Below are 26881 nucleotides of genomic sequence, written 5' to 3'. Positions count from 1 at the left end.
CTGGCAAAATAACTGCTCAATATTTTCTAACAGATGTTTAATCAAAACAATTTCATCTATGAAGCGTGAGCCTTTCCAATAGGAATAAAACTAATATACATAAAATTGGCATATTTAGAAACCAACCTACTTTGGAGTGTGGTTTTTTTAAATAGTAAGCCTATAAATATATACTTTTTGAGAGTTCAGTGATTTCTAATTTTAAAAATAGGTTCGTTCCAAAATTTACTAAGGCATTTTTGCTGTATGAATCCCAGAGTTTGCCTGCCAAAAAAAACAGGTTGTCATTTTTTTTTTTTTTTTTTTTTTTAAAGTTTCATGTTAGCATCAAAGTACGTTTTCATGAACTCTAAAAAATAAGACATCTTGTGCTCTCACTCATGCTATGTATTTGCACTATTTCTTGGTGCAACTTGATTAGCTTCACATAATATTCCGGATACCAGAATAAATGTCTCATTCAAAGCAGAATGGAAATCCTTAAACTACCTTCATTGAATCTTATGTTTGTTGGGAATGAGTCAACTGAATGATATTAATTTATGCAAACAATAAGAATGAAGGCAAGAACAAGTGCTGACTTGTGTATTATACATCATTTATGCTCAGAGTAAGATTAGCGAGGCAACAAGGGTAACAGAAAAAAATACTAGATAGACAGCAAAATAAGTTGATTATACTCTGTCCGCATAAGAGAATGCCGTATCAACTTATTTGTTATGCTTAATATATCACAGAAGAGCATTATTATCAGGAGTGACTTCAGTGTAACCTACTTGTGACAAAGGTATCATTGTTCCAATAATAATAATAAAAAAAAAAAAATAATCTGACATTTTCTTAAACAATATTTAAGAAGTGTAGATCATAACTTTTTAATGCAAGTAGTCCAACATGCTGGACTCATATCTCATCCTAACAACAGTGAGAAATGGATAAAACAAACTTAAAGCCTGCTTGTTTCAGTTTGCGTTAATTACATTTAATGCAAAAACTATGGGTTTACACTGTTTATGTAAAAATCTCAAGGTTGAAGACGTTCTCACAAAGAACTAATCATTATCAGATAAATCATGAAAGAAATAAGTTAAGCAGGAAAACATAGCCGTGGTATTTATGTGGACTTCTGTCCCTGCCTTAAAATTCTGCTGAACAAGAAAGACCAGGCTAATAGAAGTAGAATTAAATCTCAACATTTTCAATATAAACAGATATTAGAAAAGGAAAGGGGAAAATAGGCAACAATGAAAATATATTATAATATAGCACAGTTCATAGTATATCCCAAGTTGGAAGGGACTCAGAAGAATCAAAGTCCAATTCCTGGTTCACACAGGACCACTCAAAAACTAGATTCTACATCTGAGAGCATTGTCCAAATGCTTCCTGAACTCCAGCAGGCTTGGGGTCATGACCACTGCCCTGGGGAGCCTGCTCCAGTGCCCAAGCACCCCCCTCAGCTTGACCCTCCCCTGTCCAAGCTCCATGCCATTCCATAGGGTCCCGTCACTGTCCCCAGAGAGCAGAGCTCAGTGCCTGCCCCTCCACTCACCTCCTAAGGAAGCTGCAGGTCACCATGCAGGTTCTCAGAGCCCACCATAAGATAAAGATAAAAGGTGAACAAGGCATTAAACATCTTTGCTTTACCTACGTACCTGTTTGTTAGGTCACCAACCCCATCAAGTAACAAACCAATGTTACCTCTGGTCCTCCTTTTGCTGATAACATTCTTTAAAAGCCCCTTTTTTGTGTCCCCTACAGTTCTGACCAGCTTCAGCTCTAATTTGTCTGCACAAATTTTCTCCCTACAATGGTGAACAGCATCTCTCCTATGTCTGTACACTATCTTTTCCCAGTTAAGTTCTAATAGAAGATCCTTGACCAGCCAAGCCAGCCTTCTGTCCAGCTTGCTTGACTTCCAACACTTTGGGATCACCTGCTCCTGCACTGTTAAAGAGATGTCTCTTAAAATGTGACCAGCACTGATGGACTCCAACATCTTCAAAAGCAGATTCCCAGGAGATCTTACTAACTAGTTCATTGAGCAGCTTGAAATCTGTTCTTCCCATATGCAGTGTTGAAGTTTTGCTAGCTGCTTTTTTTCTAACATCAAAATTTTGCAAAATGACTCTAATGTGCACTGTGGCCAAGACAGCCAGCAGTAACTGCTTCACCATTACAAACAAGGAAATTAGTAAAATAGTAAGAAAAAACAGGAGAGATCTTAAAGTCAGCAGAGCAAAAGAATTCAAAACAGATTTTATTATATATTAGCAATGAAAAAGATCGTGTTTTAATTGGTCCCTGTTAGGTAGTGTTGCCTTTAGGACAGCTAATAAAATTGTCAGCCAAAATGAATTTCTAGTATCCTATTGTGGCACAAAAAACAAATATGTAAGGCACACCAAGTAGGAGTAACAAAGATGTCTTGCTTGTCAATGGAATAACCAGTACTGACAGAATCTGAGTCTGCTACATTTTGATTTCAGAAGATTATGTTAAATTGAAAAAGTAAAGAAACATGCGAATAAGATTAGAAATAATTTTGTTATCAAAAACTTCTGGCAAATCAGACTGTACTTATTTCTTCTGTCCAAAGAGGACATTAAAAATTGACTTGATCTCTAAATACTTGTCTGTGGAATATTAATGAGATAACAGAGAGCTGCACAGTCTCTCAGACAAAGATTCACACACCAGAAATCGGTCATGATGAATTCAAAGGTGGTAGTGATTTGTTAGGGAGAAGTTAATCTGTACAGATATAGCCAGTTGGTAAAATGCACAATTCAAAATGAGGCTAATTAACAGTAGAATCTGCAACTCATGCAGACTATGTGGGCTAGAGAAATATATCTTGTATTTACAGTCAGTAATTTACTGCTGGTCTAAACTCATACATCTAATAAAAGACTTACCACAGTTGCAACAATAATAATGCTTATTGTCAAAATTATCAAATTATTACATAAAAGACTATTAATAACATGTTTACATCTGTTATCCATGTTCCCTGAGTATCTGCCCTGTTTCACATCTGTTATGCTACCCACTCATGCCCCTCTGGGTTCTAAGGTCAGCAATGACAATTGTCTGCAATAAGAAGAGGTAAGGGAGCTAGGATCAGAGTCAGCATCATCCTGCCTTCTTTACCAGGAGGAATATCATGCCAGCAGTGGGTTTCTGCCTCTTCCCTACTCCAAGGTCTACATGGCTTTCATTTTGTTCAATTCTAGCACAGGCCGTACCTTGACCATCACTAATTCACAACCCCATATCATATTCTAATATACTATGATTTAGATGGTAGGTATTGAATATTCTAGATGTTTACCCTTTCTTTTTTTTTGCCCTGAAACTGGTTTTATCTTATTTCCAGTGCTGCATTCCACTGCAACATTTGCAGTTTGTTTATAGCCTCTGCTGTCATCCACAGGATGTACTTTAAAGGTCTTTGTTACCACCCTTCCCCTGTTCTCCACTCCATGTTACTATCATGGGGTCAGAGATAGTTCACACTATACAGAATAACCAATTATTATTGTTGTTACTTACAGAGATGCATCAAAATTATTATAGCACTATACTACACAACTGTGCAGAGCTAACTTGAGCTAGAACAAGTTAGGTAATATTCAACTTCTCAGCAGGTAAATGAGCTAAAAACAGAAGTCTGGACAAGCTCAAAGAAGGACAACCAAAGCAAGCCAAGTCCATGGCCTCTTACCAGTGATGGCAATAACAAATTTACTGCATTGCTGACCAATATTGAAGTGAATTGTTCAAAACTTACTTTTAAAGCTCAAATAATGTTAAAGTGAGAATTCATTCAGGAAAGGAATGCTGTTGTTATGTAGATAGCAAGTCTAGACAGCTATAATGGTCTCTTTCTGGATATATAATCTACAAACAGAAATTTAGCATGTCCTCTGTCTTGAAGGGCTAATTCCTCCTCGAGATTTGTGTTTGCATGCAAAACACGAAACTTATAGAACAAAAAAGACTTAATTGTTTCTTTTGTAATATTTTGCCTTTGGATTGTAGGCACTGCTTGAGTTATCACAAGACCCATCAACTGTGGCAGTAGTATAATTGTCTCACAGACAAACTTTGCACGCACACTTCTAGCTTCACACAGGGAAAAAGAACAAGCTTTTAAATATTGTAACATAGCTGGCTTTGTAAGCACAAATTTTTTTTTTTTTTTTTTTTTTTTTTTTTAACCCCCGTGGCCAGTGGTCTTTAAAGACCTGGAACAAAAGGTGATATGATTTTCAGATCATCAGATCACACCTAAAGTTCAAACCAAGTTCAGCCAGATGGAAAAAGCAGTTTTTGGGTCAGTTACTTTTAGCAGAAAGATAACTTTTCTTGCACTTATGGTTCTTTTTACTGCATTTTATTTCTTTACTTATTCTACACCTGTTCCCCTCCATATTGGCTACTACTTTGCAGCCTGCCCTTTAGCTGATAGGTGATACCATCTGAGACTTCATAAAGCAGTTCTGGACCAGGTGGCCTTGCAGAAGTAATTCAGTGCCAGAATAGAGCTCCCTTTCAGATGTGCTCATCTCATATTTCCTGCTGGATGACCAACCAATCCCTTCTAAACATAGGTATGCCCTATGCATAGCATATGCTACACTAGGCCTTTTCATAAGCCAGAAAGTATGGTTTGCCTTATTAACACAAAAGAAAGCGCTGTGCTTAAAGTTAGTGTTGTGTGTTAGATAAACAAAGCTGTTACTTTTTACATGTAGCACTGAACTTGAGAGAAGAGGCAGTGCAATAGTGCACATTAGGTCTAGACGACTGCATTATAATGCTGTAATATTTACAACACTAGAATTAATGTGTGACCATCTGCTTTTGTGTTTTAAGCTTCATAGAAAGGGGTATTTTACTGATGCATTTTGACAGTCTTTAAAAAAAATAATTGAAATGAGATATTTAAGTAGCAAACAACTTTGTAGTAGCCATTTTGGAAGCTGATTCCTAAATAGCTGGAGTTTTTAACATGGGCAATTTTCTGCTTTCCTAGGCTCAACAGCTCACTGCTGACGCAGAACATTTAGTGAAATACCTTTTTTTTTGAAATGCTGCATTAAAAGGGGGTTAAAACAGCAACAGTACTGTCCCATCTGTAACATACATTAAAAGTTCATCAAGACAAGTGTCTTAATGAACAAAGGTAAACTAATTAGTTTGTCAATGTACACTTTGTGCTATTTACACAGTTCCAAAAGCATCTTTAGCGCCACATCTTAATAATATTCCATCAATTATTAGAACCCTGTAGCATCCCAGGGGGGACAAGTTTCTCATGGAGTTTCCTGCATGAGAAACTATGTCATGCAGTTTCCTGCATGGCAGCAGCTTTCCCACCAGGAGTACTCTTCAGAATCTCTCATGTCAGGATTCTTTCTTTCCCTTTGATGACATGTCTCAGCCATGTCAGACACTGTTACTTCAGGGCCCTCCCAGCTGCAGAGGTATCAAGCATGGTGTCTTCACCCTACAAAAGTTACACCGCTCCCTCAGTGTGTCAAACAGGTTTATTATTTTTACTTTTCAGTGACTTTTTGTTCCACAGAGCACTTGCTAAAAATCTTCCTTTGGTTTACCAACTGCTCCTGCTGTTACATATATTAGCCTTAATAAAATCCATTAGTTATGCACAGTGCTTTTTTCATTAATGAAATATAATAATGTTAATGTTTCCTGTCTAATGTGTGGCCAACCAATTGTCAGGATTCTTCTCAGATTGCTATAAAATTGAATGCACACAACATAAAAGGGGTTAACAAGTTATTAATACCTAGTAAATGTGAAATTAAATTAAAAAATGCATTCACAATGATTTTTAGCAGATTTAACCACTAATGCAATAGATCTTTTATGTTATTTATCCTTAAAATACAGTGAAAAAAATGTAAAAATGTTTGGTTTCTGTTATGTCAATATTTAAGGTGAAATCTCTTATCTTTGCTTGAGCCAGATGCACTCAATAGTGTAAACACAAAAGCAAATATTGTGGCAGGTTGAAAAATAAACATGGCTTAACTCTTCCCATGTTTTGCCCTGGGGAAGGAATTTACACCAGAGCACAAAGGATTCAAAACATTGTTACCAGAGAAACTGAATAATTCTTATTCACCAATGGTTTTATTCTTGTACATTTATTTAATGTGGACACACAGAAAGAACGTTAGGCACTAAAAAAGAACAGTCAACAATCCTGTGAAGATAAACTGCTGACACACTAGAATCTGGCATTTGCTCCTCTTCAAAGCTAGCCTAGCCACAAACTTATACACACATGAAAGATTTCTCATGTCCAGAGTATTCTGTTATTAGAAATCATAGGGGGGGAGGGGAAAATGAAAAACAATTACTGCATTTGTAATATGCCTTGTTAAGTGTGTGATAATCTCTCTTCCCTACTCCAAGAACCCTGATAACCCCAATTTTTTGAAGAGGAAAAAAAAAAAAACACAAACTAGACGGCACTGTAGTTTCACAGGAGAAATGGTCACAGGTCACAGGGGACCTTCAGAGTCCTACCTTCAGGGGACATACAGAGTACAATAAATAAGAAGGAAGAAGGAGTAGGTTTATGCAGCAGAGGGTTTACTGAATGCCTAATGATATATATGACATGAATTAAGATAAATTACTGAGAATGTATCTTCATGTGCCACTGAAAACATCACGTTCTCCCTCCATTTCACAGTAAAGGAAATGGTAGGGTCAAAAACTCAACTGCTGACAGTCATAAAGATACGCATGCTTTGGAGGCCATTTTCACATTTTGAAGACCTCTACTAAGTAAATGAGAGTGTTCAGAACTGATCACTGTGTGCTTAGCAGTCCTGTGAATATCTCCTCATACAACATTCCTTCCATTTTTAGTTTTCACCAAAATATAAAGTACATTAGCAGCTATTGGTAGCGTTCATGCTTCCGTCCTCATATCTCAAACAGCATGCAAGTATATACTTCCTTCAGATGCTGTTTTCCTTTGGAACACAGCCTGAATTCTATATAAATGCTTCCTCAAACCATTGCACATGATATACAGAAGTAGGCAACATGCTCTTCTGAGCATATTTCTTTAACTGCCTTTTGCTGTTGGGGATGAAACCTATTCTTTCCTTATCCACTCTTAAGATTATCTTGCACCTTACCATTCACTTCTCAGAACGATTCAGTTTTCCTGTTTAGTCTTACTTATAACACCAAACAAACTAAACATTAAACTTAATGGTGCCAATGCCCTTGCTGACAGTGATAGTCCTAATTTTGGTTTCATAATCTACCCCTGCACGTTCACTGACAATATAAATCCTGCAAATAAATGAGAAGTTTGGCACCTCCAAGGGACAGAACTTGTTGCCAAAGCTTTCACTACTGACATAATATTTTTACTTCTAGCTGGTACCAAAGCTCTGTCCAGACTTCCCTTTACTTACAAAATACATTCACAGAAATGCTGTTCTCTTTATCAAATTGACTCTTCAGTGCCACAGAATACTAATATTTCTACAGAAGTGATTATGTTTTTGGCTTAGTGGAAACCTAGGTGCAATGCTGATTCCAGTTCCATTTAACAGTGTTTGACAGCAACTAAGCCCAAGGATGAATCAAGGTTGACATATTTAGAACAAAATAGTGGAGCACTTGACTAAGCCAATAAATGGTTCCAGCTGGGACTTGTCCCATGACTGGTGATGAGGACACTGAGGGTCGTTTCCGTGGCAGGTAACTTTAGCTAAGGATAGTTTGCATTTACCAGAAACAAAAGATATTCCAATTATTTTTCTAAATGCAAATGAAAAAACAAATCTGCATCATTTTTGTTGTATTCCTGCCTTAGATATTCCTTGGGTATTGTTGCATTCCTGCTTGTATTTATTGCTATTTTCAGCCTCAGCACGGATCTAACTGGGAGTTTCAATTGGTAGGAGCAAAATAGACCACGATCTAAAGTTCAGCTGAAGGAATTTATGGGATGTATTTGGGACAGACTGATGAAGAGGACAGAAAACATTGGTCACTTAGTCAAGACATGATAAATAATGAGGGTAGTTCTGTAGTCACTAGAGAGGAAAAAAAAAAAAAAAAGCAACATTATCAGAAAGACCATAAAAACAGTGAAAACGTAGCAATCTACAGTTTTAACTTATTCCTTTTTTTTTTTTTTTTTTTTTGCATTTATGATGGCAACATATTCTCAAAGATTAAAAAAAAATATTGCAATCAATGGAGTTAGGTTTATTTTCACCAATGCTGAATGTAAAGTCTTCATTAAGTCTTTTTATTAACTGATACTTTTTCACAAGAGATTGAGGACAGCTTTTTTTTTTCAGTAAAAAAAAAAAAAAAAAAAAATGGAAATTTAGGTGCACATTCATCTTGGAATTGTAAGTAGTCTTTAAACACTCAACCACCAGCAGGCTGGCATCTTTTTGAAATTAATGAAAACTGTGGTAAGTATAACCTGTAAATATCTAATCTGGATTCTAGTACATGGTATTCTGCTTATGTTCTTCCTTCTTACCAGAACCTGACTATCTTTAACCTCTCCACCACTAGCACAATGAAGAGTTAATTGAGAAGCCACATTCTGTTTCCATAATTGCACATTAATCATTCTCCTATACTATATAGGAGAATATAACACTGAAGTAGAATTTAAGGCCTTCTACTAATTTTGTTATGTGTGGTATAGAAAAAACAGAATAGGAATAGGTAGTTGCAACTAGAAGCCCAGATGGAGGGGGGGGTAACCAAAATTTTCTGCATGCCAGTTATAACCACAAGCATCTCATCACTACCAAATGCTGATAAAATATTATTCCTCTGTCTTTGCTCGCTCTTTAGTTTTAACAGTGCACTAGCTTCTGAAAAGCAGACACACTAGGTTTTTTGAGTTTGCTGCGTTGATTTTCTCATCTAGACTCTGTGCCGCATAATATGATTCATACAGTACCATATACATCATAGGATGTTCTGAAATACAATGATATTTTGTGGAACAAAAATAATATTACTGTTTTCGTTGTCTTCCTGTGCTGATTATGAAATCTGTATTCAGACAGGTGGTGTTTAGCACAAACATTTTTTCACCTAATTCATACTAATCTGCATTCCACATGCATTCTCACTGCATATATCACCTAAATTCCTTATTTTTCCTCTGGCCCCCACAAGAGACTATTATTAATATTACTTTTATTATTGTCATTGTTGTCATTGTTTCGTTCCTTCCCCACAGATTCCAAATGAAACACAGTGAGTAGAAAAATCGTATTTTCTAGATTTTGGTCTGCAGTAAAGAATAATGCAGCTTACCTAACATCATGCAGTTCATATTCACACCAGTGTACAACCAGATTATCCTCAGTGTTGTTTTGTCTTCCTCCTCCATCTTTATGCCCTGTGTCCCCCACCCCAATAAATCTAACAGCTTCTCAGCTTTGGCTTAAACCTCAGTACCAGAGCAAGTGTAGTAATCAAACAAGAAGGTGTTTTTGTTTTATGTTTCCCTGAAATATCCGAAGGCCACTGCCCTGTAATAGCTCTTTGAAAATCTGAGTAAGCTGTTGCATTGCAATGTCACTACCACATCACCTGCTACAAGAGGACCAATTTCATCCTACATTTTCACATACCAGGATCTTACTGCCCAGACTTTTCCAGCAGTAAAATTGCAGAGCTGTTGGAGGAAATAGAAGTGCAGAAAACCCTTCACCCATTACACTCCAGGAAGGCCATTTAACCTAGGTGAGTGGATCTCACCATCACAGAGATAAGCTTTGCTATTGAGCATGTTTATGTGCAAAACATTGCTGAATGAAGCCTGGCTGAAAACATAATTTATGGTAGCAGTCTGTGAAGACATCTTGCTCTAAAGTCTCTGCGTTCCATAAATTTGGGACTATACGTGCACTCAGAGAAAAGACAAGAGATATACCAGTCACTGAAAAAAAAAAAAAAAACAAAAAAAAACCACACTTTAAAAACACTGAACTGAATCCCATTAAAGTACCAATTGCTATTGATTCAAATGAAAGAACTGAGTAGGAAGCACATATTAAGGATGGATTCTTCCTGTTTCCTTTTTTTTTTTCCCACCTTTTCTCTTTACCATGAGCTCTACAGCTACAATAGAAACTGGATCTTGGTTTCACTTTAACTACAAAATTTTCCAAATTGTGATACCAGGAGGAACAGAAAGCAAAGATGCCCCATCATTTTCTACCAACACCAACACATGATTACTTTTGAGAGCATAGTCTCCATCTAGCTCAACCTTTCACTACTTCAAGAAAGAAACGAGAAAGCAAAGCTCCTGAAGAAGAAATATTTAGCTATTGTTACAGTAGAATGTTAAAAACTGTCTTTTTCAGTTTGACAGTCTTTATGTATGGGTATTATTTTATCAAGCTGTTTCCTAAGACTTGCTGAGCATATGCAATACCATACAGATCCAGAGATTCCTAAAGTTGTGGGGGTTTAAGTAGATGCAGAAGTCTGAAGAAAGTTGTCTTTCTTGAGATGAGAGTCAACTAAACTCTGGTAGTAATAGCTTTGGTAAGATTTTGTTTGGGCTTGACCTGTTAAAGGACTTGATTGATTTTCTAAGGCCTCATCTAACATTGTTTTGATACACTTCTACCTACACAGAACTATGTACTACCAATTACAAATCCTAGGAAGTCTCATCTTCAAACAAGTCTAACTTGCCCTACAAAGCTAAAATATTATCTCCATTAAACAAGTGTTCAGCATCACAATACAATGTTTCTCCAATTAAATTGAAATGTGTTATATAGTGCATAATAACTGGAGACAAAGTGTGAATACTTTTAAATGTGGCATATAAATTTCTAATAAAGGATACTTTTCAAATAGGATCTCCTGCTGAAAGAGTTCATTGCATCTAAAAAGTAGAAACCTGTCAATAATACCCATGTGTCCTATAAAATGTTTTCATTTCTTTCATGGTATGTTATGCTTCATCAGTTTCCTTAATCCTAGCTGCAGTTCACGTTGCCATGCTGAAACAGCTCACTGAGCAGTAATTTTTCTCTTGACTGTGGCATAACAACCACAAATACAGGTTATTCTGGGAGTGAGGATTTGCATTGCATAAACTGTATTTTTAAAATCATTTTCAAATGAGATTAATTCATGATAGGAAAATTATTCCTCTATTTTTGGATCTGGTTTCCAAACACTTGAGGCTGAGTCTTGAGTGTTTTGTTGGATATCAGGCAGAATCTTCATTTGAGGATTAGGGATTTCTGTAAAAACGAAATGATACCACAAGAGAAATGAGAAGATGTTTCCCCCATTTACTTTAATACCTATTTAAAATTGGCATTGGAAAGATAATGACAGATTGCATTTTAGCTGAATTTTTCAGCTGTGCACTAGATGACTTGTATTTCTTTTCAATTAGGCTGACTGCTTTAGCGTGGTAGGAGATTACTTCTCCCGCATGCTGAAAAGATATTAACAATTAAAATTGGGGGGAAGGGGGGGGCAAGTATCAGAGGATTATAGCTGTTTTCTTTCCCAAATGACAAGGGTTTCTCTTTGTAAGTATCTAGTTTTAGTGTTTGCTACTAAGCAAGGGTGGTATGCATTGAATAGATATAATTATTGCAAGACAGTATTTTATATAGATAGATATTTAAGACAAATGTAAATATTTACATAACAGTCATACTTAAATAGCTTGGCCTCATACATCAGAATGGAGTGAAGTTGTCTTCAGGCATCATGCTGTGTGAAATGTGCTTCTCGAGCTTTCAAGGCCCAGATACAGTAAACAACACTCTTGTTTACTCCTCCAAGAAGGGAAGAAAATTGAGGGATGTGTGAGCACCTCCCTCCCGGTGTGGAAGAGGCTGGGGATGTTGTGGGAGGGCAAAGGTGCCCTCATGGCCCCAGCCACCTGCAGTCTCCAAGGGGCAAACCTCACCCAGTTTCCCATCACCATGTTATAACATTACTGACCTACTACTTCTGGTGGCTTTCTTACAAATTACTATTGATTTCATTAATGGAAATTAAACTCAGTAACAATAGTAAAACCCCACTTCAGACAGTCTGCAATTAACATAACTCTCCTCTCTAAACCACCCTCCTGAGAGGGCAGGCAAATATATTGCAGAGATCAGTGGGATCCTGTAACTTTTATGTTCTCTCAAAACAACTCCTTGCTTTTTATTACTGAAGCGTGTTTGAATTTAGATTGCAGAGACATTCTACACTGTTAGTGCCTTTTAAGAATCTCAGAGTATCTGTGAAACACTGTCTTACCTTCATCTACTCTGTTTCCTTCCTGCTGATTTTTCCATACTAGCTTCATATTAATTCAAACCAATGTTCATTTATTAAATATCTCAGCAACTAGGCAAACGTGTAGCAATCATAATTCCATTTCCATCACAACAGGCAGGCTCCAAATTATGCCCACTTTTATCCTACTCCACTCACCTAAGTCCCATTGTTATGATTTATATCAATTCATGCATAGATAATGTCTATAGGTCTATATGAGTTTAAAAAAAGAGATATGGAAAGATGCCTATACACAATGTATAACAAAGTATCAACTTTGTTATACCAAGTCCTATAGACACCTTTTTTTTTTTTATTTTTTTTTTTTTTAAGGTTTCTCAGAACCACTTAAAAACTTGTTGAAATAGACAGACTTTATCATGGGTTTTATCTTCTGAAGCAAACCCAGCTCAGCACTATTAACTTGCAACAGTACAATTACTCCTAGAGAATCAGAGAATCTTCTGAATTATTGTGTAGTAAAAAAAGTTAACACCTTTTTTGATTATGCATATTCAAAAACAATCTCTAGGATCCCGATCTTCACTTTCAGTAACTTTGCATAGTAAAAAAAGATCTTAGATACACACCAGTTAACAATGTTTGAAAACATAAACCTAGACTGAATTAACTTTAACATCTTTGGCAAATGCTTCAATCATGTGGTCCAAGATAGGCTGGTATAATTAGATCCAAGATCTAAGTACTGAAGTCCAAATGACAATGCAGAAAGAAAAAAAAAAAAAAAAAAAAAAGACTACTTGTAGCATTTTAGCCTGTATACCATCTTCAAAAATAATCAGGAACTAGCATCTTATGTTCTACATGTTCTTTTTCTTTTGATAGAGAAATTATACTGTAGGCAAAGATGACAGTAAAATAAAAATACGTTGATACCTATGCATGTACTCACGCTTCCTTAGTCTTGCATCTGTAACCTACTCTTCATCCTTTTTAGAGTAGTATAACTTCAGAGCAGGTATCCGTGATTTGTAACAGAGCAAACACTCATCAGAATTATGTCTGTCCTCATCTTTCACACAGAAAGATTCTGGATCAAAATCCTCAAGGTATGTGAAGTTCTGTTTGTTTACAGTTGTCTCAATCAATTTTAGCAGCCTCTACTTTATGTGGGTTTTTCTTTTATAAAACAAAACAAACAAACAAACACCCACAGTTTTGAAGACAGAGAGAATGGATACACACACTGCAGAGATGGAAGAACTCGGACACAAAGCTACTCAATTCTTATTTGAAGTCAAAACAGAACGAATAAGCATTCTCTGAAAGTACTCGGGAACTCTATTTATGAAATAGGCTTAGAAACAAACTGCCCTATGTGGTGGTTATTACAACAATTACTATTTGCTGTAATACTATCTGAACAGACACACACTGTGATGAAAGCTGCAGTTTAAAAAGCAAGGTGAGGGTCAACATGTTCAAATCAGGTTTCAGTTTTTGTCAGGTTTGTCACTGAATTTAATGCTTTGAACTCACTAATGGTAATTAATAGCTATTAACCACTGTTCAAAGCAGTCACAAATCTATACACAGATAAAATACTTGTTTTAACAGTAAGTCTCCTGGCCACAGAAAGTATTTCATCTTTCTCCCAGTTCTTCCTCAATATGTATGATCCCAGGTGCCCAGAGATCAGCATCTTGTGTGAGCCCACTATTGACTTCTCTGCTCAGTGACCAGAGTTGCAAAACATTACACTAAGAGTGCCAGCTGTAGGTTTTTTTTTTTCTTTATATATATACTACAACCATGCAGGAAGCTCTACAAATTCCTGGAAGAAGAAATATTGTCTACCCTTATTGGCTAGATGGCTTACTTCATTTTCTGACTCTTAAATATATTTCTACCTGGTAGAAATGTATTTATAGGATTGATTCTATAATGATAAAAAGTTCTGCATTTATGCAGATTGAAGTGAATCAATGCTATTATTTTTTAAATTCCTAGAACAAGGAATAATCTTTTATACATAATAAATGAATGAACTTGCACTCAATTGTATTTAAAGGATAAAAGTTATAATGGTGTGAATTCAAGAACTATATTAAGATCTGGAGCTTTGACAAATAAAGCATTGCTGTGCAGGAAGTCAGCAATCACCCATGAGTGAATTGTCAGGGACAGAAATTAATGGTGGACACAGATACACATCTAAGGCATATTTGGGGCTAGTTGGGTTTATTTACTCATTAACCGATCTTTACCAATCCTTAGTCTTTCTTTTAAGCTTTTTGCATTTAAAAGATATTTACAGTAGGGACTAATTAAGCATCAAGTTCCTAACAACAGGCAATATTTTTGCTGTGCTATGGACCGGGGCTATAACAACAACCACCTCAGAAAATCCAAGCCACTAACTTGGATGCTAAACTTGGAATCAATCTTAGAATCATAGAATATCCTGAGTTGGAAGGGACCCTTAAGGATCATCAAGTCCAACTCTTGACACCGCACAGGTCTACCCAAAAGTTCAGACCATGTGCCTAAGTTCACAGTCCAATCTCTTCTTAAATTCAGACAGGCTCGGTGCAGTGACCACTTCCCTGGGGAGCCTGTTCCAGTGTGCAACCACCCTCTCTGTGAAGAACCCCCTCCTGACGTCCAGCCTAAATTTCCCCTGCCTCAGCTTAACCCCGTTCCCGCGGGTCTTAGGTTAGTCCTACAAATAATCCAATATCTACAACAAGAAATAAAATAAGAATTATATACATATATAACGTATATACGTGTGTGTGTATTTTTCCTTTATCTGAGAAGAAATCTGAGATGGACAGCCCCTAGATGTAGTTTTTTATTCCATAATAAAAATGCACGTTGCTTGTAATTTAAGTCTATGTGCACCCATTCCATTTATGCACAGGTACTCATGGAGAGAGTGGGTTTATCTGCTTCCTCTAATGTTAGAAAGAGGACATTAGATTCAGACCACCTCTTAGTTTGCATTTACAAAGCTTGCTATATATTAGCTACAAAACAGTATTTTCCAGTTCACTCTGAAAAAGAATAAATATACTTTGATGGAGAAGTACCTAACATGCAGGCTTATTTCAGTTACTGTAGAGTGTTTGTTACACTAATGCACACACTAAATATTTTCTGAAAACTGTCAGAGTAACTCTCAGATGATCACAAGACCTCTCTGTTAAGCTATGAGATCTAATAAAATAATAAATATCTGAAGTAGATAATTGCCTGTATGCCTACAGTTGTATATATGCAAACATACAGACATACATACAGTAATTAAAGTTGAGAGGAACCTCGGGAGGTAATACAGCCCTAATGCCCTCCCAGCTGCCCAGCATCTGAAATAAATGTGAAACAAATCAAAAAGGAAGAGAAAAAGATCTCGTATGGAATGTTTCTGAAATAGTATAAAAGAAAGATAGACAGACACACAGACAAGAAAGATTTCCTTGAGTTGTGGCTAGTAGCATTGTTGCTCTCCATTTGAAAGTTATGGCCTTTCAAAATCATTCAGGTAAGACAACTGTTGGAAGTTTTTACTTCAAGAGTCTCTAAGAGAAACATCTTGTTACTATGCTAATGTGCCCAGTTGTTTTTTCTTAGGAATTGCCACCACTGAGTTTTTGCAGTTATACATCTGCAATGGTCACTAAAAACTCTAAGGATTTCCGGAAAAAAATATATATATATAAATAAATAAATATATATTAGCTTTGCAGATGTTCCCTAGAAGATGGGAAAAATGAATCATTTAGCTCCAAATTTATCATTTTTCTGAAAATTTGTTTGTTTCCCTGGGTATTTTTGCCTTTATAGGATTAGTTGTTTTTGCATTGATCTTCTCAGGGCTATCAGATTATCAGTGGAGAGAAGTGTCCAACAGTTATCACCTACTTATCATCCAGCAGCAGTCATCAGTAGGTTTTGGTAACAGTGTATGCATGCAGTTTACTTTACACATCTCTAACTGTGAATGACCTGAGGCACCATGAACACACAACATGTATGGAAAAGGGAAACAGGAAAACATTATACTGATGAAAAAAGCAAATTACTGAATCATCAAGCAAATAGTAGTACTTACTAGACCTCACAGAAGCCTTTTTAATTCCTTACATTTCCAGCCTTTATGGCTTTATAAAATGAATTTGCAGTTTAAATAATATACTTTACAGCTCTTATGGCTTCACTTTTCACTGTGAGTGCTATTACAAACAAAAGGGGAAAAATAATAATCAAATGTAGAAAGTCACAAGAAAAGGACAAGAACATTTTTATATGCAGTGGTTCCAGCAATAAAAAATTATAGCCATAGTTTCAAGTTCTTCACCTACAGATCTAACAGCATGATCTTGACCAGTACTAAATGCTGTTTGCTCCAAACTAACTAGAAATACTGCTGCAGGTGACAAACGCCTGCTCTCTTCACCTGTGCCAAAGTCAACAGCGCAGTGGCTATGAAAAATAGACCTCTGTATTACTTTGAAGGTAAACCGAAACATTCTGATATCTTAGACATAAACAAGACGTGAAGGCATTTGATAAGTGCATACCATCCTTGTTCTCTCCTCAGAGCTTCAGAATTAGAATATGTGCAGACACATGGATTTACATATACATAAGCACACACTTTTTTCAAGAAAGTCAAAGTTCAAAAGTCACCTCTAAAGACTGTTCTTATTGCAATACCCGTTAAAAAAGAAATTATGATGCCATTCAAAACACTGAAAAAGACATTAATTCAACTTTTACTGCAGAAACACAATTACGCTGCTTTGCTCACTAAATTTCTATAGACCACACATTTCCTAATATATATAGATCACAGAAAATATGATGGGGTACTCTGTCAGCTAGTGTTGAAGTGCTGTATGCTCATGCTGAAGTCCTTGAAACTTCGTTTTATTGATGTGCCTTAATTGCATTGAGTCCTACCAAACACAGCCCATGTAGGCCTAAGGCCAAGTGAAGCCCATGCATTAATTTTTTTAAGAACTTCAATATTAGGCCCTCATTCAGAATAAACTACATGTTAGATACAGATCGCTATAGATTTTATTTATTTATTTATATTTATTTTAAGAATAAAACCAAGGCAGTCTTGCAAAACTCTTATCTTGATCCAATCTTATTCCCCATTTATGCTAACAATATAGAACAGGTAGCTTGGAGCTCTTTATCTTTCCACTGATTGTATCATTTTGTATTCTGTAAGTACTTCATTGTCCTCAGTTATAAATGAGCTGTAACAGAATTTTAATAAAATTCAGGAAACACTTTCTGATTCATGTTTGCTATTAAACACAACTAAAATGAAATTTATTATTTCAGTTGGGATAATACATTTAATACTGATAATGATAGATCGCTTAAGATATTAACTTCTAATCAGATGTAACTGAAATATCTTTCAGCTTATAAACGTTTAAGTATTGTGTTAGGCTGTGCTCTGTTTCTTCACTGTACAACAGAAAATACAATCAAATGACTAGATTTTCTGTACTGTAACGTTTTGTTAAATTCATTCAACCAAGCAATTGCAAGTTCAATAAATTGGTTATTTCCTATCAAAGAGTATGTTAGCGTAACATGTTGAATAGCTTCTGCATGATACTGAAGAAAAGAGATTTCATTTTCACAAGCTGTATTTGTTGCAAGAACTTCCTTGTTTCCTTTACATCTTACACTGGCTATTGAATCAGACTCCTTTAAACAAAAGATATCTAGAAATATTGGATACTGAGCATTATTCATTCTATATGCATGTTGTGTGTTTATATATTTCATACATGTTCAAGTTTGGTAATTACACAATACAGACCCCATTTATTAGTTTTATTCATATAGCCCAGGTAGATTTTTAATAAAATTGTTAATTAAATTTAATCAAGTTTCAATCCAATAAGCCTTCATTTTAATCCTTTTCTCTAAATGTTGTTTGAAGTTTACTCCTGATTTATGAACATACCCTCATTGTATAACTTATGCCTTGGAGTGATAATTTGCAGATCAGTTATTTGACAAGAACTGGGAGGAAGCCATTTCCTCTTTCTTTGCCCAGCTGCTCTAGGCAGTGAGAATAAAGAGACATTATAAACTATTTTACCTTCCTTAAAATCCACAGAGAACAATAGATACTGCTCCTTTGGGTAAACTCCAATCCCTCAGTCCCCTATTTAAGTGATATTTTTACACTGAAACTCAAAATGTTTCAGGTAAAAATATGTTGGTTTTTTTTGTTTGTTTTTTAGCACCAAAACATAGCCACCTTTCTTGTTTCCCTAAGACTGTATGTAATCACTCAAATGAGAAGACCAAAATTCAAAATATGAACCAAATTCAGTTGGGTAAGATTGCCAGGGGAAAATGGACATTTAGAAATCTGCTCTACAACAAACAGAAAGTAGTTTTTCTTAGTGACTGTTCATAGTGCTCTACTAGGTACAATAAGATGTAGTATTTTAGATTTGCCATCCAGAACCCCAAGAATTTGCCAAGCCTCAGCATTCAAATGTTTTCTCTTTGCCAGTGTCATAGCTAACTGTTATTGAATGATTATATACTGTAAAATTACATCAAAACAAAAGCCACCTTTAAAAATTGTCCCTTTTTGCATGGTGAATCATCTCAAGCAACTACCAGTTGTGGAAGCTGGAGCCTTTTCTCAACAGTTGTTCTTGTTAAAGACCTTATACTGTTATTGCTAGGGATGAAAGATGCATGCTAGCAACATCATACAAGCTACTTGTGCTGAGACCTTTTTTTTTTTCTTTTGGGGGGGGGGGGGGGGGGGGGGGGCATGTTTGTTTGTTTCCTGGAGTTTTCAGGGAAAAATAACCTAATATTTATCAGAATGAAATGGACAGCCTCTCACGTAAAGCCTGAACCAGGACAACAGGTAATTTACTTCAAGATAGTTATAAACCTTGAAACAAGCTCGCTATAAGAAAAGCTAAGACGTTAAATATAACTGTCTCTCTAACCACTTGGAAATTAATCTCAGGATTGTATCCAGTCCTGTAGATTAAAATCAGGCACAACACAAATGGTTATATCAATTCCACACTGTTCTACACTAGGAAACAATAACTTTAAGTGACTCTAAATGGACTCTTACAATATGTAAAGTTTAAAATAACATCTCTCTACCTGATGTGATGCTCTATCCTTTCCATACAGTAAGGTGAAATCTGGGTACTGAAAAAAAAAAAAAAAAAAAAAAAAGCAAGTCAAGACATTACCTCTTTCACCCATATTACACTTGTACTTTTTCAGTGTGTTGCTTAACAGATCTAAAGTGTATTTCCCAATATACTTGCTTTGCTGGAGCTGTACTTTATAAAAACCCAAACATGTTAAAGAATGTTAATTTTTAAATTAGGTTTATAGTCATATTTAATCTTTGAGATCTGGTCTTTCCCAGAATGCAACAAATCCATTCACAAATTAATAAAGAATATAAAATATGTCTCCTCCCATAAATGGCATCGTGATTCTCCACATACCATCTGATGGACTCAGACGTAAGTATTTCAGGCTGTCACCTTGCACTGCCATGAGAGAGACTCACAGGTTTATTTGATTGCATAAGGGGCAAGCTTGTACAGAGAGGGAAAAATAAAGCAACCATTTAGTTTCACATAGATTAAAGATTAAAACATCGGGCAACTGAGTTTTAAGGGGGGAAAAACAAACAAACAAACAAATTGCTCTTACAAGCCACTACCAACGGGGACAGAGAGAGTTGGCAAACTGCATTGTTAGCAGTTCCCATTCCTGTGAGAAGACCAGGCTTGACTGTAAAAATAAAGGTTAGTTGTCTCGGTGATTGAACTTTTTTTCTTCAGAGAAAGTGTCTAAGGACCCAAGAGTCTCCAACCTCTGACCTTCTAGGTCTCATTACAAGATGCTCTTTTTCATATTTCCTCTCTTCAGTCTAGAACCTCCTCAGCTAACACACAGTCCCTCCACCAGCAGGGTCTCAGTGAGGAAGACCTAAGCATGAGCACCCTCAATGCCATCCAGCAGCATGTTCAGGCATTACAATGAAGAGGATGAGAATGTTGTCACCAAGCAAGTATTAAAGGGAAACAATGCAGAACCAGATCTACAGAGTTCCTGTTGTCCATGATGGAGCAACTGCAAGCCACAAAACTGATTTGCAGAGTACTTCTCTGGGAAAAGAAGCTTAGAGATTAACATATTTTCTCCTGAGAGAACACACTTCTCTCCAGCTCAAACCTTTTTTGTTGGGTCTCTGAAGAGCTCATAATACCTAATGGAGTTATTTTCACTGTTGTTGACCTTTACTATCCGAATTTGTATAAATATAAGCCCTGTCTGGCTGAAAGTACCTCAAGGGAGGCCGTAGCGAGGTGGGGGCTGGTCTGTTCTCCCACGTGCCTGGTGACAGGACGAGGGGGAATGGGCTAAAGTTGCGCCAGGGGAGTTTTAGTTTAGATGTTAGGAAGAACTTCTTCACTGAAAGGGTTGTTAGGCATTGGAACAGGCTGCCCAGGGACGTGGTGGAGTCACCATCCCTGGAAGTCTTCAAAAGACGTTTAGATGTAGAGCTTAGGGATATGGTTTAGTGGGGACTGTTAGCGTTAGGTCAGAGGTTGGACTCGATGATCTTGAGGTCTCTTCCAACCTAGAAATTCTGTGATTCTGTGAAAGGGCAGTGGTAATAAAGTCTCTTAATCCAAGACTAGAGGTGGAAGACTGTAGATGCAGTTCAATGTACCTTAGTCTGAGAATGCTTTTACCTACCTGCAAGTGAGAACATGTTAACGTGACTGCCTTCAAAACTAATAAGTATTACTTTCATATCCCCACTTTTCTGTTGAAAATAACGAGAAATCACTGAACAGTTAGTTTAAAAAAAATAATATATTAAAAGGTTTTGCTGTATGAAGTTGATTGTTTTTAAAATGCCTACCTAAAATTGTTAATGTAAATTATGAACTGGATATCTGTTTAAAGCAGGCTTTGTTTAATGTGTTTTAATAGAAAATAATCAGTGCCGTATATACAGTACATTTCCATTAGAGTGTTGCAACATAAAAATATTTTATAGTATATCGTAAACAGTTTTGTGTTTACAATACATTTCCATTAAAGAGATCTGTTATAGAAGCTGTTTTTAAAAATCAAACAGTAAACTGTTTTCAGCATAGAATGTTTCCATTAACAGCCTCTGCATAACGAAATCATATTTAGAAAAAAAAAATCTAGGGATTGTTTTGCATAAAAGGTGCATTAGCATGGAAAATTTCAGCAAAAATTATGATCTTTTGATTACATTTAGTTACTGCATTCCTGTCAGAAGCACATACTACAGTGGTGGTAGGTGAATTGCTGGTTTAGATAAGTGAAATATAATTCATAATTGCTATAAATGCATTATTTTTTTTCAGAAGTCTTTCTGACAGTGCAGATTCTGCATTTGAGTATGGTGTGCATCAAAACAACACCTAGAGGCTCAAGCCAGACAAGGGCAAGGCAGTACACCAACTCAAAGAAGACAGTTGTTTGTTTTTTTTTTTTGGGGGGGGCATAAAAGAGTAAATGGAGTGATGTGCCTTGCTTAAGACCATAGTCACATCCTTACCACAACAGGGAAGAGTAGCCAGACCTCCACAGTACCACAGCAGGCCTGGAGAGCCCCTTAGGATATTCAGCTTAGAGTTTCTGATCAATTAATTTCTTAATTCTGCGTGAAGCATTTGAGACAGCAAACATCGCGTTCTCTGCTTGTTATTTTTACTGGTACTGGCAATGGTCAGTAGTCTTCTGCCTTTTTAGGGATGCACTCACAAAAATTACAGATTTATTATACTCAGCCAGTAGGGACTGCCATCAAATGGATTTAAAGTTCATTTAGACTTATACAGATCACTCACATGCAAACTTTTTAACAATGTGCTTATCTAATTGCATTTATAACTGCACTTATATTTTTCCTTGTTAAACAAATGCTAGGATATGGGGCTTTTCTATTCTAGGTTCTTGCTCTCAAGACTTACCACAGTAGTCTTTTCTGAAAGATTCATGATTTCAAATCAAATGTATTGCTAGAGGTAGCTACTTTATGGATGGCTTTATGATGGTTCTCCCATCCCAATCTACAAAAGCATAAGACAAATATGTATTTTAATTCTACAAGATCCAGAAGCTGATACAGAGCTCATTTATACTTCTTTAAATAAATTAAAAAAAAAAAAAAAAAAAAAAAAACATAAGTAATCTTGCTATAATGAGTACGATAAACCATCAGGAATTAATGCAAAATGTTAATACTTACACCAAGAATGTGGGAGATATTTTTCCAATTTGCATTTTGTTACTGCTTTATGATATTTACACTCTAAGGAGCATATATTGCATGTAGTATTAATACTTTTAAATCAATTTAATGTTCAGTGCAACTACGTTAATGTAATATTATGGTTAAGGAATTTAAATACATAAATGCCAAGAAATTCTAAAGCTGTTTCCCACAACAGCCATAACTCAGTTGTATATAAATCTTAATGTAACAGGAGTATTAAAAATATGAAAATTAATTCATTAAAGTAGGCTTTTTGGAAGATACAACATGTCTTCACTGATTGTTTCAATGACTAATAAAGCATTTTGCTCTCAATAGCCACTCAGAGGCAAACAATCTCCAACAGTCTTGTTGCAGCAGCACATCATCTGCTCAGCAGAACCCTTATGACTGTTCATTTGTGAGCAAAAGCAAAATTATTCTGGGTAGTGCCAAAGTTGCAATTAGGAGTATGCTATCTCTTTCTATTAATAAACACCCGTCACTAAAAACTGTCCCTTCCTTTCGGTCTCTTCCACAGTCATTGCCTCCGCCTGCCCAGAATAAAAACTTGCAGTCCAGGAAAGTCCTGAGCTATTTCAGCAGCTGGACTCTGGGTTGTACCAGCAGTTCTGCCACCACTTCCATAGCTAAAGTTGACCAGGTTGTGGGGACAACATCATAACTATTCTCAGAGATGGACATGGGACAAACAGTAACGCTTAAAGGTACAGCTTAATCAGCCATACCCTTTGGCTATCAGTACCCACATCTGTCTCCCTATTCGCCCACTGTTTTTGCCTAGTATTTGTTTAGCTATGGCAGGCGTAACACTTCGCTGCAGTGTCCTCCCTTTCTATTTGGCAACTAGGATGAAAGAGCCTCCTCCTGACCAAAGATTGAGCAGAACAAGCCACAATCAGCAAAGAGGATGATATGTGAAATCCACCAACCCTAAAGGCCCATTTCTACTCCATTTTAAAATTCATCTACAGACAATGCTGAAAGTCAGACCAAAGAGTGAGACACAAAGATAATTTCACCAACACAGCATAGATAAGCATTGGGCCCATGTCTGTCAGCATCATATACACTTCAAAAAGTTACCAGTTCTGTAAGCTTTAACATCCACACTTGTCGATTTAATATGTTGTCACTATCCCAAATAATTAATAAGATCATAAATAATAATGGAGCACATTCCTGGAAATAAGGACAAAACATAGAGCTGGTACATGATCTAAGAAATGCTAAGTGGCCACCCCTCACCCTTTGCAGTGCAGGAGCTTCTGTAGTAGCTTTTTATTGATCAATTGCACTCCCAGGAATAATGATATGAAAGGAGTTCTGAGGAAAGAAAGACTTTACAAGACCTATAAATATAACATATGTGGAAGTACACACTACACCTATCAAACTCTGGCTGTTGCTCTTGAGAGCTCATGGGAAGCATTTAGAGTAGGTTACGAAGGCTTTCATATTTCTGAATTGGTAAGGAAAATGATGTCCTGTTATTAAAGACTTCTTCCAGCTTTAACTATGAATCTGACATAAGTGTCAAGAGGAAGCAGAATGGTAGGAACTTGTTATAATGAAATATTTGATAGGTTCACTGGAGCTATAGAAAAGGAAAAAAGTCCCAAAAAAAAAAAAAAGTGAAGCTTCTTATTAAGATCTAGCTAAAATATAAGCCAGAGGACAGAGTAATACATAGCAGACTTTTGTGGTGATATAAAAAAATAACAATTTAGAAGCAAATTGTATACTGTGAAGTAAAGATAAAGGAATGCCAGTTAAATACCTGTTATTTAATTAGGTTTATACTCATAAGCAGTTATGAATAAATTAATATAGGAAATACTGCATGCTTGCAAAACAGGAAAAACAACCTACACATTTAAAATCCTATGACACAATACAATTGGTTGCCATATTCACAATCCTGTAGAGTTAGTACTAGTAAGATAATTAAGACAGTAGACATTTCTTCTATAGGAAATTACCCCCTTTAACTAAAACTTCAGACATTGTTAACAGCTCTATACTATCTATTTAGCATGTACATTTATTTATAAATACTATAATTTGTATAATCAGCATCACTTGTAGCATGTCTCTTTCTACTTAACTCATTCTTGAGAGTATAATAAACACCCAAAATACAATTTTTAACTATTTTGGGGAATATGTTTGAGATAAAGTGGAGACGCAATACACACTAAACCACTCACAAACTTATGTTTTAGAAAGCCAGTTATTCATCCTATTAACAGCAAATGTCATCTTGAATTAAAAAGAAGCCATTCATAAATAAATGTGACACCTCTAAGGCCAAAATATTTGCCTGCACAGGAACTTACCAAAAGACTTTGTCTCCCTCCCCTTACCATTAGCTAAAAGCTCTAGTTTGAGGCAAAAATGTTTCCAAATCACAAGCGACAGTAATTGATCAGCTATGCAAAACAGGCAGCAGATCATACCTGAAAGTATGTGATGTAGTAAAATAGGGATATAGAAGAAAATCTTAACTTTCAAGCTGACAGGGTTGACCCCTCGGGTCATGTGTACCAGACAACTTTGTGCAGTTTTTTTTGAGTTGAAGCACACACACCCTGCCTCTTCCACAGTTGGGGCAAGTCAGAAACCCTCTGCATTGTCCCAAACCAGCCCATGACTGGCCTAAAATAAATTATTATTAATAATAATAATAAACACAACGCTGTAGAAATAGTGGCATTAAGCGCATACTATAAATTCTCTGCAATTGCAAATTCTAACTGTAGCTAAGGTCTCTGTATGCCCAAATTAATGGTGAAAAAGAAAAAATAAGTTTCAAACCTAAAACCATTGCTCAGGATAAAGAGTCTATGATGAATTCTTACCAGCAGGAGTTCTACAAGTGCTTTTTTGTGTACACTCTTCCAACCCACAGAGCCCATCTCTACTTGGATGGGAATGGTTCATCATGCTCATCACTGACATCGGTGAGTAGATAGATAGATATTCAAGCATACCTCTGAAAGATTCAAGTGCAGTACTGAGATAGTAGCCAGTAATTATCAAGGATAAGTAGTGTGATTGTTGTGATTCTTTCTAGGTAAATCATACAGAGAGGACTTCCTTCTCAAATGGCTTCAGATTCCTCTTGCATAAGTTGACCATTGGTGCATGAAAGCTTTCCTGGTAACAAAGAGTTAATGTTTTGTTTATAGGTGTAATCCAGTGTCTTTACTGTACCCATGCTTATCCTGCTCAAGGACAAGTCTCAGAGAGAATGTAAAATTTGTAGCATAAGCATTTCTGATAGTTTATGTTGACTCTAAATTTTGTGAGTAATATCCCTCAAGTGGGATAAATGAACACACAACCAGCTTTAATGCTCCTACAAGCACTCAGCTCATGGGATTGTTCTCTAGATCAACCACACTGAAAGCCAATTGATTCTATATATTTCAGTACACTTCTGAAAATATCTTTGTTCATTAACAATACTGCTGCTTCATGGGGTTATTACCGTACTTTCAAAGGACACTTCTTTACCTTGGAAAGATTTTAGACAATGGGGAATTCCTTTTGGGAGGGTCAAGAATTAATTACAGTTACTCTATGAATAGAAATTTTATACAGCAAAACCCAGAAGAGCTAAAGCTTAATGCCCCAGAAGCAGAAGGCACATGCCTGAACTATTATGGGAGTCTTTGTTGGCATAATTTCTAGGCAAAAATCTCAGTCATTAAAAGGGCCCCTTTCATTATTACCATATTAAAAACATATGCAGACTGCTTATGTTAATGTTTGAATGCTCATACTTAAATAATTAAACAAAGTGATGCTCTTTTTGTGCATGTTAGCCACAAGTCAATTATTTAAATATTCAGATGAAACAAATAAAAAAATTGATTTACCCTTTGAATCCTACTGAAACACTCAAATCAAGACCCTTGCTGACAACTTTTTATTGGTTTATTTTAAAAATCAGCGTCTGTCCAGCACCTTGCAACTCCTCTACACCTGACAGCTTCTGCTTATGCAGACTGTAGCTCTGAAAATAACTTTATACATAATAATAATAATAATAATAATAATAATAATAATAATAATCTAGTTTTCCTGAGGAAAAGATTACAAATTTAAACTGCTTGCAACTCACCAGTTTGACAAAATCCCTTATTTCTGTGCGCACATCCAGCTACATGCAGTTGTTTGCTGCTGCAGGAAGCAGGGAAA

Source organism: Aythya marila (genome assembly GCF_965140915.1).
Source record: "Aythya marila genome assembly, chromosome: 4".
In the NCBI taxonomy this organism is placed as follows: Eukaryota; Metazoa; Chordata; class Aves; order Anseriformes; family Anatidae; genus Aythya; species Aythya marila.
This window is presented reverse-complemented; position numbering follows the sequence as displayed.